The sequence below is a fragment of the Papio anubis genome, chromosome 11 (genome assembly GCF_008728515.1).
Source record: "Papio anubis isolate 15944 chromosome 11, Panubis1.0, whole genome shotgun sequence".
In the NCBI taxonomy this organism is placed as follows: Eukaryota; Metazoa; Chordata; class Mammalia; order Primates; family Cercopithecidae; genus Papio; species Papio anubis.
Genome location: NC_044986.1, coordinates 123,676,970 through 123,682,839, shown reverse-complemented (window position 1 = coordinate 123,682,839; position 5,870 = coordinate 123,676,970). Strand labels below are relative to the sequence as shown.

General features: G+C 38.6%; 1 long non-coding RNA gene across 1 annotated transcript; it reads left to right on the top strand.

Annotated features, from left to right (window-relative positions):
- Positions 1-2,088: 2,088 nt before the first annotated feature.
- On the top strand, positions 2,089-5,457 carry LOC103887238. Its single transcript, XR_651251.3, has 3 exons — positions 2,089-2,378; positions 3,168-3,238; positions 5,305-5,457. It is a non-coding gene; the product is annotated as an uncharacterized LOC103887238 (long non-coding RNA).
- Positions 5,458-5,870: the final 413 nt, after the last annotated feature.

The following is a 5,870-nucleotide window of genomic DNA, read 5'->3' as shown; positions in this document are numbered from 1 at the left end:
AAAAAAAAACAACTTTGCATTCCAATTTTAGAAATAAAAAAGAATTGAAAAAATGTCCACTTCTCCAAATGTTACTTTACATTTTAAAATATAAATGCTGAGAAAGCAAAACATTGCCCTTAATTTATACAAATTATTTGTGTATGGAAATGGTGTGACAAATACATTTCCTTTCCTTATAGTGGAGGAAGAGAATAAAAATATGCCATGAATCATATTAACATTTCCTGTTAGCCCTGATTTTATATGACTGGCAGAATACTATCTAGTTAATTGCCTCCTGATTTCCCAGGAATATATTTTATATTTTTTTGTATACAAGAAGTGGACATTTCTCAAATATATATATATTTATATAATATATATAAATATTATACATTAATATATTTTTATATTATATATTTATATATTATATATAAATTTATATTTCATATAAATATATTATATATTTATATATAATTTATATATAATTTATATATAAATTATATATAATTTTATATTTCATATAAATATATAAAGTATATAATATGCAATTAATATATTATATAATACATAATTATATATAATTATTATATATTTATATATTACATAATATATACATACACACACATATATCTGCTTTGATGCATCGCTTTGCTGATTATTTCCTATTGCTAAAGTGATCAAGTAGTAAAATTCACACTTGACAATTTCTGAGACCGAATACCCACGACGTTAACTTATCCCCGCAGAAGCGGGGAATTGCAACGCCTTCCAATGGAGGCTACTAGGGAGTCCTAAAGGGAGAGGCGCCCGCTCAACAGCCACCAGGCGTTGGCATGCAGGAATGGGTGCCGCATCATCCAGAAAATGGATGTCTAAGTGAATCTCTCAACTTCACACATGCGTGATATCCTCATGTGATCCAAATGGACCCAACTGAAATGTTGAATCTGGCCGGTGGCCTTGCGGATTGCAAATAAGGCTGAAGTTTCAGAACCTCAGATCACTCCTTGTTCAAATGGTTCAAATTAAAACAGACTCACCGGTTCCTTGGGGAAGATCTCTACTTGCATCAATTCCACAGGAGAACACGTCTCTCTAGGGAGGATTTTAAGGTTGCAAATCCCCCTCTTCCATATTCATGCAGTGGGGTAACACTGAGGATTGTTTCACGAAAAGGTGGAAACTCTTCTCCACCTGCTGCATCCAGGTTGGTGAAATGACTCACAGTCGCCAGACAAACATAACCAAGCGTGATTCCCAAAGCACACCGGAGCCTTCCCTCACTGTTCGTAGAACCCCACTACTGCCTTGGGAAGCACCCTGTTCTAACCTGCTGGGTGATTATATACATGTGTCCCCATCATCCCTTCACCCCAAAAGACAGCCTTCCAAACACCAGACACGCCGGTGCTGTCACCTAGATGATCCTGTTCCAGGGGACGCTCCAGCTGTCCACAGGTGCATGAGGGAGCCCAGATGCTTCCAGCCGAACTGGCCAAAGCCCCGCGAACTTCCCGGCTGACAGACAAAACCTTGAGCTAAAGGAAAAGTTGGTGTCTTAAGCCACTGAGATATGGGAGTGTGGGAGATTTTAACGCAACAGAAGCCGCAGGGGCTTCACAATCCTAATGTAAAGCCACATCCAGAGTGCAGAAGAAATAGGCAGGAGGGATAAAGGGTAGCTACAGAAAATGCTTTTGGTAGGGTCCTTTCTCTCCATCACAGCTTCCTCAGTTGGTTGTTGTCATGGGTTTCCACTTTGAGGCAAAGAAACCAAAAAAATCAAAATTGCCAAATCAAAATTTGTCAGCTCTGTTCTGGGATAGTCAAGTATAAACGGGACTCAAGTCTGGATGGCTGGGGCTTTGGTGGTGCTAGCTTTAGGCGAAATGTATAAACTGTAGCTGAAAAGGTAGTAGGCCTCTCTCTGGGAATTGGTGTTACCATCCTTGCTTGCTGACAACGATTGGAAATACAAGTCTACAGGGAAAAGCAATGAGGAAACCTGTGTGTCTAAAATGTAAAAGATAAAATAAAATTGTACAGTTTACCACAGAAAAAACAAAAACCAGAAACAGATCAAGAAAATATAAGAAAGCTTTAAAATATCCCAAAGTGATGAGATAATATTGGTAACATGAAATTTTAAAAAATAATTATAAACAACAACAAAAAAACCCAATTATGAAAACTACTGGATAGAACATGCCGAACCGTGGCGATAAGCAAATCAGGGATAATTGCACTGAACAGCACAATAGGCGCAGATTCCAAATGGATTTTCTAGCTGGAAGCTCCGTGGGGCCCAGCTCTACTCCTGGCTTCCAGCCCCTGAACTTGTGAGCTCCGTGGGAACCTGACCTGCTCCTTCTTTGCTGACAGTCTACTGACAGGTCCACCTTCTGGGCCTGCTGCCATGTCTTATGCTTCTGAGATATTTTTTGAGACGCGAACAGTATTGCATTTTGTCTGCTGCTGTGTGTGGAGGGGAGTTTAGCATTAGGAGTGACTTCCCACACGATTCCCAGCTTCGTCTTCACCAAACGTGCAGCCTGACCCTGAACCCTAGAAGACTGCGCTGGCATTTCCAACAAGCAGGCCACTTTCCAATTCTGTCTTGCTGCCGAATCAAATATAAATATTACCACGATAAATATATAACTAAATAATTTTTTAAAATAGGATTAAGGGGCCCAGCGCGGTGGCTCATGCCTGTAATCCCAGCACTTTGGGAGGCTGAGGCGGGCGGATCATGAGGTCAGGAGATGGAGCCATGCAAACCTGGTGAAACGCTGTATCTACTAAAAATAGAAAAAAAAAAAAAAAATAGCCGGGCACGGCAGCATGTGCCTGTAGTCTCAGTTACCCAGGAGGCTGAGGCAGGAGAATTGCTTGAACCCGGGAGGCGGAGGTTGCAGTGAGCCAAGATCGTGCCACTGCACTCCAGCCTCGGTTATAGAGAAACGTGATACAGTCTTACAATTTAAAAGCAAGAAAGATTAGTTTATATTCCAGTTTATCTTCCCCATTTCCACATCGATATGGCAATTATGTTATGAGTACATGTCAAGGGATTTCTAGTATCTCCAAGATGTACACAGTGAGAAACTAATCATGGAACACCACTTGGTATATGGGGCAATATTTTTCACAAATAATCAAAGTCGTTGCTTGTCTTCCAGTCGGTGTTTCAACATGATGTTAACTGCAGACTTGGATATACTTAGAGCTGAAAAGTGCTTCCTTGAACAAAGTATGTTAGCAAAAAGTGTAATTTAATAATAGTGCTCTGATTTTGGCTTTAAAAAAGTGTTTTAGAGCAGATGACATTGAAACAACAGAGCTGTTTAAAAGTCTAACTGATCTCTTAAATTCTTTAGAAAAACACATTCAAAAGAATAAAGTATATTTCTGCTTAAAATAAATGGAAAAAACTGAATGACAAGTGAACTGCACCAAAAACAATAGAAATCAAAGAAAATGTGCCGGTTTTATAACTTTTTAAAAATGCTTTTAATTCAGAAATCCTAAGTTATTAAAAATCTTACTGTCATTTATTTCCAAATATTTTTTTAATTGACAAATAATAATTGTCCATATTCTCAGGGTACACAGTGATATTTCCATACCTATAGTGATTAGACCAGAGTCATTAGCCAACTATTGTCTCAAACATTGATCATGTCTTTGTGTTGGGAACATGCAGTATTCTTCTGGCTATTTGAAACCATGTATTATTAACTATAGTCATCCTACAGTGGTACAGAAACCAGAACTTCCTCCCATCCAGCTGAAATTTGTATCATTGAACACATTTCTCCCTACCCCGCCCTTTCGCCTCCATTTCCCAGCCTCTGGCATCTTCTGTTCTATTGTTTTAGAGTGTCATGGAAACCTCAGCTAAGGGGAGAATAGAAAGCTACCCGATATGCATTTTCACAGTGTTCCCAGAGTCCTTTACCCAGACTCTTCCCCAATCAGTGTGCGTTTCTCTCGATGTTTATTGATAGGTGTCTCCCAGGCCTGCTACTTCCCATGCCCAAGCACACGTCATGCAAACCCTTCGAAGCCACAGTTGGGCTGAATATTTTTACGTTCTGAGTAGGAGAATTGTACCCGAATGTAAGCATTATTCTGTAGGATGGGTTATCCTCTTCATACATTTTGAATATATTTTGGGTTTTATTGCTAAAGAATGTGAAATCCGCTGATGGCCTCTGCTGAGTATGTCCTCCAAATTAATCCACTACATGTTCAAGACTCTCTGTTGATGCACGTGGAAATCCAGGTGCCACGCCTTCCGAAGACATTTTCCTTCACCAGAATTGCTTTTAATAATTTGTTAGTCATTTTTTACCCTTTTCTTTGAAAGCAGTTCGTACACTTTTTGAAGTATTCCTCAGTCAAAATGTGTAAATGCCTGTGAGCTGAAAGAAGTTCTGTAGAGAGGCGTTACTGATTCTGCTAATAAACTAATTCCTCAAGCACTTAACATTTAGAAGTGAGGTATATCTTCATGGCTTTCAATACATTAATTATTTCATATTCTTATTTTCAGTCCCAAGTAGGCCCTGTGGAGGTTCTGTCTCTAAGTGCAGTGTTAAGGTTAAAAAAAATAATTTACAGTCCTGATCATATCTTAAAACTCTTCTTCTGTACACAAATATGGCAACTCAGATGTGAGACCGTAGAAACTAAATCGTGCCCCGTCAGCTCTCTTAATTGGATTATTCATAGAGAAATTTAAATTCTCATTTGTGAAATCCTGACCAGAGAGAATTTATGGCAGTTCTAGCCTCTTTAACATATTGATCCAGCTTGTAGGTTCAGTTTATCTTTGAAAATGGTCATTGACCACACATTCTACACAGTGGTTCAAAATAACATGTGGAGAAAAGATTGTTATTATCTCATAAAGACATGTATTATTCAACCCAGTCCTTTTAAAATAGCTGCTTTAAGTTCACATTAATTGACATTCCAATAAGGCAAGGAACAAAGGTTCGATTCTTTGGGTTAAGATAGCACTGCCTTGTAATATAAAATATGCATATAGAAATCCTTGGTGTGCGGAATATATTTTCTAATATCATCCTAAAAAACACATTGATGACACTTTCAATGTAGGATTAATGATGTTACAATGCTTATTATTGATTTGCATAATGAGCGATGCAATGAGCATTAATGATTTTTCCATTACATTTCAAATAAAAATGTTCCTTCAGTAATAGAAAGTCTCCTTGATGAATGAGTGACCTGTATTTCAGTGAGGACTGAAACTGAATCCGATACATTTTTACCTTCTTCTCCTTCTAGGCTTCAGGATGAAGCAACCACTTTGAAGGCATCAAAGAAATGATTTTAAATCAAGCATGAAGAATTTGCCAAAGAGGGATTGTCTGTTGAGGGAGGTTTTGAAAGTTTCTTCACTGGAAATATGAATAAATGAAGTTAATTTCAATGGCAAAAGATGGTTATTGTGAAACTAATACGTGTTGCATGTTGAGTAATAACTCCCCGAGGATATGTCTATGTCCTCAAACTCAGACCTTGTGAATGTGACCTTCTTTGGAAAAAGGGTTTTTGCAGATGCTCAGGACTTTGAGATGAGTGAGATCCTCTTGGATTACATGGGTGGACTCTAAATCCAGTGACAAGTACAAGTATCTTCATAAAAGTCAGAAGAGAAGAAGACACGGACAACAAAGGAGGAGGAAATGTAACCACGGACATGAAGATTGGAGTGATGCTCCTAAATGGTCAGGAACCATGAGACTCACCAGAGGCTGGATAGGCGAGGAAGGATCCTTCCCTAAAGCCAGTGGAGAGAATGTAGGATTTCCACAAGATCTTCTGGAACGTGGTGCCCAGACCTTGCAGGA